Genomic DNA, 13,438 nt, shown 5'->3' on the forward strand with positions numbered 1-13,438 from the left:
ATGCACAGCAGCCACATTCTCCGTTTTCTCCCTGACCGTGCAGTCGTGCACCTTCCTTCCTTTCTCTCCTCACGTTGCCAACAGCCCCCACGTACAGCAACTTGATCCGATTCCCTGGCCTCCAAGCTTTTTTTTTCCCCTTTCTCCTCAAAACTCCCTCCCTTTATATCCTGGTCCGTCCAATACCGAAGACTCCATGCTGAAGTTTAATTTGTTGCGGAGGGGGAGAAGGACAGCCGTTTATGCAGCCGCGTCCGCATGCACAGTGAAAACGCACACCATCTTGCGTTTGGATCATATTTACGGCGCGATGTCAAGCTATCCGTCGTTTCTGAGATCTTGGCTAGAGTATTTGCTTCCCTGTGGACACATTGGACGGTCTGGATCACACAAAATGTCGATGATCGCTGCCTACTACCCCCCGCAAATCTCGGCTTCTACCGGACGCGGAAACAGGGCCTGCACACGCTGGGCTCGCTGTCGAAGTTGGTGGGGTCCACGATCGATTTCGGTTTCGAAATCCAGTCCGTCCGTTCGATTCCCCTCGAAAAACCAGTCGGACGTGGTCCGTTTTGGATCGGAGCCGATGTGCCCCACAGAGTTCTTCACACTACCGTCCGTCCTGCGTTTAACGGCTGGAAAACCGCTCTCCGGTGTCTTTTGACATTCATCCACCTAGGCTTGAGTGATAGGGGGCATGTGCATCTTATAAACGGTCCGGATCTGACCGTTGATGCGTGGTGGGGCCCACAAGGATTCGTCCGCACGTCCGTGTGCGGACGCTGGAAGAAGAAGTCGCGGCATTGGAAAGAGTCTCGGTCAGAGACGTATTTGAATTTTGCTTCTCGTGCCGTGCACAGCTAGTGCACCTATGCTGTACATGTGCAATGCACATGTGGGTCCCACGCTGATGTATATGAGAGATCAGCTCCGACCAACCTGGTTGCCACATAATTTAAACGGTTGACACCAAAAATGAAGTATATCCAGCTGTCTGGCGGGCCCTTTCCACAGTGATCCAGGAGCTGAAATTTCACGTGTACGGTTCATTTATGGTCTTCAGGACACGTATGGAGTTTTGAACTGATTAGATGGTGGGAACCCTATGATCTTGCATTCTGGACACTTTTCAGGCCACTTGAGCTTCAATTCTTTGATTTTCTTGGGTCCCTGATGTATAATTTCGTCGCTCTTGGTCTTCTGGAGTCCGTCCACTACTTTAGTGTCGTCAGATCGGTAAATCCATGCTTTTTAGTGTCCTTTCCCAGTCCAAGCTCATGAAGACGCCCTGCATCACAAATTCAATTAAATTAGGCTATTAAACGGTGTCATGCTTGTAAACTCATGCAATAAATGGGTCTGATATACAATATTTGACCCTCAACAGTTACCAAACTGATTGTCATGGTTCCGCTAAATAAAGTGATAGGATTCTACTAGACAAAGTAACAGGGTTGCCAAATAAAGTGAGGGGATTCTCTAGAAAAAGTGACAAGGTTGTCGAATAAAGTCACAAGGTTCTATTATACAAAGAGGTGAAGTTCTACTAGACAAAGTAATAAGGTTGTCGAATAAAGTAATGGAGTTCCACTATACAAAGTGCATGATGAGGCTCCACCATACAAAATGGAGGGTTGTTGGAAAAAGTGACATGTTGCATGTATCCGTCAAATTAGTCGAAAAATGTAGCAAAGTTGCTGGAGATTAGTTGGTAAGACAATCTTGCTTTAACATCAATGAGAGTAAAGAAGCAATAGAGGAAGTGAGAGAAGAGTTGAAGAAGATGACCAAGAAGAATTTGGAGAGGGAAAAGTGAGGGATGAAGTGGGAAGGGAAAGAAGTCAAACTGCGAAACTAGATGCGGATTTAAGTGCCTCGCTTGAGGAGTTGGCGACAAAAGTACTTAGTCATCATAGGAAGAGTAATTTCGCTCTAAAGAGGTTTGAGAATAGAATTGGGAACTTCATACTTGATATGAATAATATGCAAGAGGAAATAAGGCATCTGAAAGAAGAGAACATATCATTACACGAAGAGATGAACTTCATGAGGGAGGAGTTTAAGGGTCAAGGTTGTCAACTTTCATAGTTGTCAACCTTCACCCCTCACATTTTGACCGTCACACTCGACCCTTACTGGATGAAATTCACAACCCTTATTGGATGATAACTACAACTATTTAATAGATAATAACCACGACCCTTAATGGATGATAACCATGACCCTTATTAGATGGCATTCTATATTGTTACCACTTCGACCTTTACATCACAACCTATTTCCTTTAAAAAAAACAACATTGGCAATGCCAAGATTTAAGATTTTATTTACATTCTTCAAAAATAACTAACACTGTAATTTACTATAATAGTAAGGACACCGATCGAAGAACTTCTAGATAGATGCCGAAGGATGCTGGAGAACGCTTTAATCGTGGTAGTGGGAGTATTGAACGAAGCTTCAACGAAGAGGATTTTTGGGTTGAATGTCAGAGAATGCTAGATAAATGCCAAATGAGGGAAATGGGGAAGAGAAATCAATGAATTTAAAGAATATGAGTTTTCGAATGAATGCTGAAGAATGCTAGATACACGTCGGATGAGAGAAATGCAGGAGAGAAAGGATGAAGGGAAAGTGATAGTAGGTTTCACGATATTCAGTTTTTCAAGAAAGAATGACCTTTGCAGAAAGTGTAAAAAGGCAATGTTTGACCATTTCTAAGGGCGTTCATACATCGTCTATGGAGTCCATCATTGCATATATGTAGAATCCACTCCATTCATTAACCTTGAAATTTCATGGAATGCTAGGGTTGGAAACATGATTAACATCCACTAGTCACATTGACCATATCACAATAAAATATTTCATATCAAATGGACAACATTATTAGGTTGTCGGGTTTTGTGGGCCATACAGAGATCGTGTCAGCAAAAAGTTAGCATATTCCCCATATAAATCGAGGGGTATAAAGAAAATAAATGGATTAAATATAGATTCCAATAGGCCCAATAAAAAAATCACATCTGCATCACTTCTTTAGAATTGGAAACTACGTAATGTATTCTTCACTGAAAATCCACACAATTGTTGATCCAAGGACAGGGACAATTTCATTTGACGAACTTTTTAAAACCTATCAAATGGCTACCCTTGGAATATTTTAAACTACATTTCCTTTATGGGAATTTGACCATACCACAAGGCTAGTATGGTCAAAATCCCTATGTAATACTCAAGTATTGTGTGATGCATAAGGTGACTCTGGGCATGAAATACATTAATCATTTAAAAAATGGAAGAAAAATCCTAACATGTTTGTTGAAACAGGACAAACGAAAATTTTTCATTTTTAACTATATAATAAATGTGTGATGATCGAATGGTCAGGCTATCAAATAAATATAAGGGAATTTTACAAAGAATTACCTAATTAATATAAAATTTACATTTCAGTACCTTTTATAAAAATGTTTTAAATCAGCTACCTCATTAAATAATATTAATTTCATTCCACTACCTTGGGTTACGCCCTTTCTAAGTGAGGTTGGGCTAGCATGTGAGTAAATGGGTTGGCTGCTTTGAAGGGCCACGTTGTGATGTTTATGTAAAATCCATCCCAACCAACAAGTGTGTCATCTCGTGTAAAATCAATGGCCCAAAAATCACACCTATCCATAATTTAGGTGGACCACATGATTAGAAATAGTTTTCATAAATATTTACCCTCCAAATTGTTTCCCATGGTATGTCCTACCTCAATTATGGATGAGCTCGATTTTTAGGGCCTTAGGCCTAAAAAAAATTTTGTGACTTCTAATCGTTACAGTGGATTACATATAATCATTGCATTGGCTCGGTGAAAATCAAAGGTGGACATCTCTCTCTCCTAATTGTCTTCTTGGGTGTGTCATACCTAAATCAGGAGTTAGCCTAAATTTTTGGCTCAGATCCTAAACTACAAATCTAAGGGTCGAAGTAGATCTTACATAAGCATCATGGTGAACCCCACCAAAATCAAGTCCTGGCATCCCTCTCAAAAGTGGATAACACCCTTTATTTTAACGGGGCCCACCATGATATTTATGTAAGATCTACTTCGACCATTAGATATTTCGTACAATATTCTGCCCAAAGATAAAAATTCAAGTTGATTGTTGATTCTAGTGGCCCATATCAAAGGAAACAATTGGGAGAGAGGCGTCCACCCTTGATTTTTATAGGGCCCACCATGAAAATTATATGAAATCCACTCCAATCATTGGATTCAACACAAACATTCAGACCTGTACTCCTAAAATCATATACATTAGTGATTAACATGGGACACACTAATGAAATGGTTTAAAGGGTGAACGTTGCCATGTACATTATTTTCAATTTTATGGTCCACCTGAATCATAAATAGAGTTGATTTTTGAGATCTCAACCCAACATAAGTGATGGGGTAGATTTTACATAAACATCATGGTGGGGCCTAACAAAGCCACCCACCCATTTGCTCTCACGAGGGGCAATGATGGAAGGCAATGAAATGATAATTATATTAATTAGTAAGGTAACTTTTTTAAAAAGGTACATTATGTAAATTACATGTTAATTAGGTAGTTTTTGGTAAAGGTTATTATTTAGTGTCCATTTGAATTCTGCCCTCAAATACATGACCGGCACATCTATACAAGTTTTTTTTTTTTTGCATTTGGACAAATGTCCATATAATCCATGGGGACAAAATGCAGGGACATCGATTGGGCCACGTGATGCACTACGCCAAAAACACCAATTTGCGATGGACCAAATCCGTTGTAAAACCAAATAAACGATGGATTTCGTCTGTCGCTGTTTACTGAGTCATTTTTTTTCCTGACGGATAAAATCCGTTGTTTAATCTGCCACGAATAATGTCCGTCGTTTCATAGCGACGAATAAGATCCGTGATAAAAAATAAAAAATCCATCGGTAAAATTCAAAAAATAAGTCGTCATTAAAACATTAGCGACGGATAAGGTCCGTCGCTAATATGAGCAAGAGAATCCTAACTCATTTTCATGTCAGAAATTAGCGACCGATTTGGTCCGTCGCTAAAATATCTGTAAATAAAACAAAATATCAATAAATTATTATTATTATTATTATTAATCTTGCACCTGATAGTCATTCAAAAAATAATTCACACTTTTGTTTGATAAGATTCCTATTCACAAAATTGGTAGCAACTCAATTCAATAAAAGAGGAAATGACCCAAGTGGCCCAGTCCAACAAAAATTGACTTTAACCCTCATAACTAAACACTTCCCCCTCTTAAACTAGGACCCATACAATAGAAATTACTCGAAACTTCAACTATTGGCTATGCCTTTCCTTGAATTGGCTACTTGATATCTGCTCTTGTTCAACCTTCTTTTGAGCCCTTCCTACATATATTACAAACAACCAGATTCAATCCAAGAAAAGAATAGTTTAGTCAACCCTTCATATATTACCAATAACCAGCTCAAATCCATGAAATGTGAGTAGTTTAATCAACTGAAACCAATTAATAAAATAAAATATTAGAATTCATCCTAGCCATTAGAGGTTCAGGTAAGAGCATGTCTTAACTTATAACATTCACTAGGAAAGCACAATACAGTTTGAAAAGATCTTTAGATGTTGGAATTAATACATAACAACTCAATGCAATCTGCATTTAATGCACTAGTGTCTAACGACATGACCAAAGGAAAGTGTAGGAACTGGGAAATTCCTATTTCCCAACAATCCGAACTCTTTCATGAGCAGGGATAATGCATCAAGTTCAGCTAAGTTGGACCATAGGTTATTGTCCAGCTAGTGAACAACTTCTAACCTGTCGTGCATGCAACATCCAACTTGTCCAAAAGGTGGGCCTACCATGAGGAGCACCTTGTGCAAAAATTAGCACAATCCATGCATCAGATGAACCCTATATGTATAGATGCGCTGGCCCACAATTCAGGCTGGTCCCACATGCATGTTGACTGTTTGGGACCACATGAAGAAACTTGATTTATATACGAAAACATCGTGTTTGGTCATAAAGAGCCAGATGAAGGGAAAAAAAATCAGCTTGATCCAAAACTATTATGGCCCCCAAAACATTTTTAATGGTCAAAATTCATTCAACACTATTTCCTGTAATTATGTGGTCCACTTGAGATTGAGATATAACTCATTTTTTTATCATCTCATAAAATGATATATAAAAATAGATGGACGGCATGGATGATACACATACATCATGGTGGGCCCCACAGAGCACTGACCACCAGCCATTGGCCGGTGTCAGGGGGAGTGGCCAATCTGTTCCCCACCGTAGCAAATACATGTGATTTAATCTCCCTGTTTCCTACCGTATGGTCCACTTTAGCCTTCGATCTAGATGATTTTTGGTTTCATGCCCTATAATAATATTTTAAAATATATAGACGGCTTAGATCAGACACATTTTTAAGCCCTATAGAGCCCCTTATACACTAATCATCTCGTGGGGCCCACTATGATTTATTCAATTTATCCACTCCATCCATCCATTTTAAGATATAATTTTATTACGTAAGGTCAAAATTGAAGCCTATAAAAATCTGAAGTGGACCACATCATAGGAAACAATATAAATTGAACGTCTACCATTGAAAATTTTTGGGAGGCCACTGAAGTTTTGGATCAAGTTGATATTTTAGTTTTCCCTTCATCCATGTATTTGTGATCTATTGAATAGGTTGGATGACAAATCAAAATCACTGTAGGCCATAGGAAGATTTCAACGATGGAAATTATTATTCCCACTGTTTCTGTGGTATGGTCCACTTGAGCTTTAGATATACTTTAATTGTGGACTCAACCACTAAGGGCCTATTTGGATGGGTGGATTGGAAGGGATTGAATGGTTTTAGGGTGGATGGCATGGATTTCAAGGTAATGATGGCATTGTCAATGGATTGTCTTAAGATCCATGGAATTACTATATTCCCCCGGATTGCTATATCAAGTCTATTTGGCACACTCGGCCAATCTCGGGATTAAACCTTCCCATCCCTTCCAATCCCTCGAACCAAACATGTCCCAGGCAAATTTGACCGGATTAGGGTGGATTGGATGGGATTTAAAGGTAATGATGGTGTTGTCAGTAGATTGTCTTTGATCCATGGGATTGCTATATATCCCAGGATCAGATCACCCAGTTTGTTTGGCACGCCCGGCCAATCTAGGGATTTAACTTCCAATCCCTTCCAATCTACCTGTCCAAACGGGCCCTAAAATGATCTGGAAAAATGGATTGACGATGTGGATATCATAAACCGTGACTTTGGGCCACGAGCTTAAAAATAAAGTCAATCCATGACTTGGGTGGGCCACACCACATACTATAGTTGAGAGGGTTACCCTCCCATTAAAACATTCATAATCTTTTATTGGGCCCACCTAGATGTGGTTCATAGATACAGCCCATTCATTATATACGTGTGTCCCACTTGGATGAGGAGTCAGTCCAAGTTTCACACACATCCAAAACTCATGTGGGCCCCACCAATTGAATGCTTTTATATGTTTTAGGGATGTCTTCACATGGTTTGGATGCTATGGTTTACCTGAGTTTTGTATACGACTGATTTTTGGACTTAAATGGGACACATCAAATGCATGGTGTTGATGTTCTACATACATCATGGTGGGGCGCACACAAATTAACCTCATGGGAAGTTCCCATGAGGTGACCTTATAGTACCATTTCACTATTTAGATAACTCCTTCATGGGTGTTAGTCTAACAGTGTATGGCCCACCTTGATATATTTTATGTATATCGACATCGTCCATATATTTTTCCATCATATATTTATGATGTGATTTCGAATCATAAGAACTCAATAATCTCAGGTGGGTCATGAAATCGCTCTTATGATGATTTTTTTACCTTTGGATTTTGCTGTTTTGATGAGGCTGTATGTTGAATTCTAGGGGTTGTAGGGTTTGATTTTGTTTTCTTGTTAAAGATTGTTCGATTCTACTAGTGGTGTTTAGAAACTAACCTCTGATATTAATTTGATTCCATTTGGGAAAAATTCTGTCTGTGTCAATGTCTTTTGTTTCTCCAAGTTCTAGGGTTTCTAGTGAGACTTATGTGTTGTGTTTTACTGTTTTAGAGTCCTTGGAGCTAATATGCAGGGGCTGACTGTGGATGGGTGGAGAGCTGGGAATGCCTTTCATGGAACAATCTCTGCCACCTGATTGGTGGACTTGGTACAGTTGGATGGATGTCGGTCGTCTTCTTTTTCTTTCTTTTGAGATTCCATTTGGCTTAAACTATATTCCAGATCCTTTTTAATTAACAAGCAGCTTAAACTATATCTAAGTTGTGCAAGTTTACATCTCATTGCTTTGGAGACGAGTTAATAGCTGAAAAATGATAACATGAGAATGGCCTATACTAATGTATGCATTTGGTACCAATTCTTAATGTTAGCAACTCACCCATCCTGCACCTGGCATACCTGTACCTCTCCAAAGGTCACACTGATTGGATGATCTTAACTGTCTGAAATTGCCGTCGGATTAATTTGGACCATTTTCTTTTTTACTATCCTGAGGAACATTGACTTGTACTATTTCTTTTTAAACATCTATATGCTTCAATCTCCTTTGGTCTGCACTCCTATTGTGTTGAAGGGCACATCTATTCTGTTGGGTAGAACACCTATTTTAATATCACAATGATTGGATAATCTCAACCATCTGATATTACCGTTGAATTTAGACAATTTTTTTTTTTTACCAAGGTATTGAGGAACTTTGATTTGCACCTCTTTCTTAAACGTTTATATTTTTTCTTAACCTCGAGTTAACACTCTTCTTCTTCTTCTTCTTTTTCTTTTTTCTTTTCACGTTTACATGTTTTTAATCTCACCTTGTGTACTGTAGGCCACATCCATTCAATTTGGTATAGATCCCTTTTTTTTTTCAATTTTTCTTGTCAAAATACAAAATCTAGTTGTCTTTTTTAAAAAATATATTTTTTTACATTTTTTCAATTTTTTCACAATTTTGTTTAATTTCTTTTCTTTTTTTTTTTCAAAATATCATTTTTTAATCTCACTTTTGTTATATAACTTTTTAATTTTTGTTGTTAAAATACAAAATCTAGTTTTCTTTTTTAAAAAAAATATATATTTTTTTACAATTTATCAATTTTTTCACAAATTTGTTTAATTTTTTAAATTTTCTTTTTCAAAATATCATTTTTTTTATCGAAATCTTGTTATATAACTTTTTAATTTTTCTTTTCAAAATACAAAATCTAGTCTTATATATATATATATATATATATATATATATATTATTTACAATTTGTCAATTTTTCACAAATTTGTTTAATTTAAATTTTCTTTCAAAATATCATTTTAAAAATAACAGCTCCAGTTATATAACTTTTTAGTTTTTCTTGTCAAAATACAAAATCTAGTTTTCTTTTCTAAAATATTTATTTTTTTACAATTTGTCAATTTTTTCTCAATTATTTTAATTTTTTAAATTTTCTTTTTCAAAATGTCATTTTTTAAATATCATTTTTGTTATATAACTTTTTAATTTTTCTTTTCAAAATACAAAATCTAGTTTTCTTTTTTAAAATATATATTTTTTTACAATTTGTCAATTTTTTCACGATTTTGTTTAATTTTTTAAATTTTCTTTTTCACAATATCATTTTTTAAATATCACTTTTGTTATACAACTTTTCAATTTTTCTTTTCAAAATACAAAATCTAGTTTTCTTTTTTAAAATATATATTTATTTACAATTTTGTTTAATTTTTAAAATTTTCCTTTTCAAAATATCATTTTCTTATCGATTTTTTTTTTTTCAAAATTATCAACATTATTAAAAGTTCTTAATTTTTATTTCAAAATCTAGATTTTTATAAAATTACATTTTTTTTTTCAAAATCTAAATTTTTTTCATAAACATTGTTAGTTATTTTTTAAAGCTTTTTAACTTTTTTTTTTTTCGAAATTTATAATTTTCTTTGTTCTTAATTTTTGACTCAAGCATTAGAAACGGTTTGAGACCGTCTCTAAAGCAAACGGTCTTTAACAGTCACAAATAACCACAATAAGATGGCTAAGGACCGTCCCTAATACAGGCTATTTTTTACTGCCTTGGAAAATCATTAAAAGATGGCAGATGACCTTCTATAATTGAGACGGTCCATGACAGTCTCAGATTACCAATACAAGACGGCTAATGACCGTCTCTAATACGGACGGTCTTTGACAGTCTCAAACGGAGACAGCTAAGAACCGTCCCTAATACAGACTATTTTTGACAGTCCCAGATTACAGGAAAAGACGGCCAACGACCGTCTCTAATTAAGACGGTCCTTGACAGTCTCAAATTACCTGTAAGAGACGGCCAAGGACCGTCTCTAATACGGACGATTTTTGACCGTGTCAAATGGCAACATATAAGACAGTCAGAGACCGTCTCTTATTCCAGACGGTCAATGGCCGTCTTTTATCTGCAGTTAACGACGGTTTTTGGCCATCTTAAATGATTTGTAGATGTTTAACTTTTTAAGATAACAATGACGGTCAAGGGCCGTCTAAAAGTTTAGAGACGGTTTACAGCCGTCTCTAAAGCATCTTTAAACCAAGCACTTTTAGAGACGGTTCAAAACCGTCTCTAAATCCGTCATTTTTTCCCAGTGGGATCTCCAGCCCTTCTCAAAGCTAACTTCATTGGCTTGCAAACAGGACCAATTTCATTTTATTTAAGCACTTGTTTGGTACCCAAAAAGAGGCCCAAAAAGTAAGCAGGAACAAAAAAAAAAAACTGAGGACTGTTTATCTCATCCTGGGTATCTATCAGGGCTGTTAATATGGTATTGATCTTCCATCAAATTAATCTGAGCCCTTGCCATGGTCTAGATCTGCAATTTGGAGTGTTGAGTGTTTGACAGGACCCTCAGATGAGCCTGATTTGAGTTTGATTTGCAATCTAATGGACTCTGTGCCAATTGACCCGTAATCGGACCACTTTTATCCCATTAGATGATCAGACTGTCCTGAATCAATTATTCACATCAACGCATAATTTTTGAACGGCAACCATCAATTATCTGAAACAACTGTTGGAATTTTAAGATAGTAACCACGTGTAGTTCCAACAGCAAGTTGTATTGAATCATCAGATCTACGCTGCCATAGCAGGGTAGTGACATCTTGATAACTCAATCAGGTTGGCCCAAAAATAGACTAGTCAAGTCATCAAGTTTTTCTACTGTCCATTGTTTCCATTCATGTGGGAAACCCGATTAGTTGAAAAAGATTTTCCCACGCTCAGTTGCAAGGCATACCAGCCTAGTTTTGGATCCATCAGTCCCATGGGTCCATGGCTGCCAGGTTGGCATATGTTGTTGCATGCAGACTGCATTTGGTGTTTTGCAAACCGCAGCAGTAGCTACGGTCACAATGTAGGAAAAAGGGGCAATTGAAAACTTAAAGTGAAGATTATCCTTTTGTTCAGATCGAAGACGAGTCATTTAGGTTTCAAACTAACAACATATTTTGGACCACATGTGAGAAATCAAGAAACAGAGATTTAGAACAGATCTCACATATTTTGGACAGTATACAGTTGCTCCAGGAATTGTCTGCAAAATGCAATGGAAAACAACAATAAGAAGCCAGTTTAGCAAGTTCAAATATTCTACTAAATAATCGCATTCATACGCACTCACTTAGCTTTGTATCTAAATTGAGATTTTTGCTTTGTACAGAGGCAAATGTGTGTGGGATATCCAAGCAGTGCATCTGGTGGGCCAAATACGTATGTTGACCGTGTGAACAGCTTGAGGGCCAATTTGATCATTTCAAGGGTATTTTTCAGCTAAATCACTTTGGACATTTTGTGTGTCATCCTATGCCAATAAAACCAAGTTAATGGCTAGATCCATAAATGTTTTTATCTATATAAGCAAGAAGCAAACAGTTCACAGTTATGTCATAAATCCGAAGTGAGGTGATCGATGAACAGATTTTACATCATACACACATACCCCAATTGGCAAAAGCGACGGAATGGATGAGATGTGGGAGGGCATTGTGGATAATCACTTGAATGCCGGAACTCATCCTTCCAAACCGAGAAAGCCATAGAAAAGTGGAGGGCTTTGGTTGCATAGATGCACCGTGCGGCGATGCCTAAGATCAACACATTTTCAGGAACCAATATAAAAGTGAAATGCAGGAAAATAAGTCAATGCAGAGGCCAAATCTCACCTGAGTCAACTGCTGACCTGCTCGGGATTATGACAGGGCAACGTCCCTACAAACAGGAGAACTTCTGGGAAGAATATCAAGAGACCTTGGTGTAATGCCCAAGCTATCAAACTTCATTCAGAATATTTAGAACATGTCAGGTGTCATGATGGCTTGGAAGAAAAATAGCTTGACTGAAGTATTATAATTGGGGACTAATCAGGAATTGCCTGGGTGATTCTTTGTTTGAATTTAGCAGTCTGTTAGGTATAGGCAACTCTAAGCTGTGGCTTTACTGCAAGCAAATTAAATTAGCAGTCAGCCATAACTTCAATAGGATCATTATTGAAGGGAAAATCGAGAGATGCCTGTGGGAGCTTGCTGATTTTATTGAGGTGCAAAATCGAGAGATGCCTGTGGGAACTTCAATAGGCTCGATATGTAAGAACACTAGTTTATGAAAGACTCCTAAACAAACAAGAACAATATCTTCACATGGATTCCTTCTAATGTACCAACATGATCTACTACCGAGTTAAAGTTTGAATGTATGAAGTTTTAAGTCCTGACAAATTCAACTAGACAATTCAGGAATAAAATTCAGATGTTAACTGGGTAGTGTAATAAAACATATAAGTAGACATTAGAAATGCAACTTCACCCATCCTTGTTAATGTTTTGAAGCAGGAGGAATTTTCCATGACAATGTTGGTGTGGTGCTTGCAGATTATCATGAACAGATTGATGTCTAACAATTTTCTTTTAAGCAACAACAGCATTCAAAACTAGAATGCCCTCTCTCGTATTGGGGTCAAATATAGATAGAAGTCCATTTTTTCAACAACCAATTCAGATGTATACAACCAATTCTTCAATGGCTATAGCCTTGGGGAAAAAAAGAAAGGATATTGAATGGACGAAAAAATATATAAAATAAATAATTTGTAAAAAAATATATATAAAATAAATAAATACCTGTGAGATGGAGTGAATCTTTGATGGATGAATGGACGAAATAGACTTCAATGGGCCGAAATCGGCTATCGGCGGGCAGCCTGTCGTGAATCGAACGATGAAAAATGGGCGAAAGAGATTGAGAGAGATTGGGGAAGGAGGGGCCTCCGATTGTCAAAAGAAAAAAGGAGATTTTTCTTCCGGCGGG

Source organism: Magnolia sinica, chromosome 10, assembly GCF_029962835.1.
Source record: "Magnolia sinica isolate HGM2019 chromosome 10, MsV1, whole genome shotgun sequence".
NCBI classification, from domain to species: domain Eukaryota; kingdom Viridiplantae; phylum Streptophyta; class Magnoliopsida; order Magnoliales; family Magnoliaceae; genus Magnolia; species Magnolia sinica.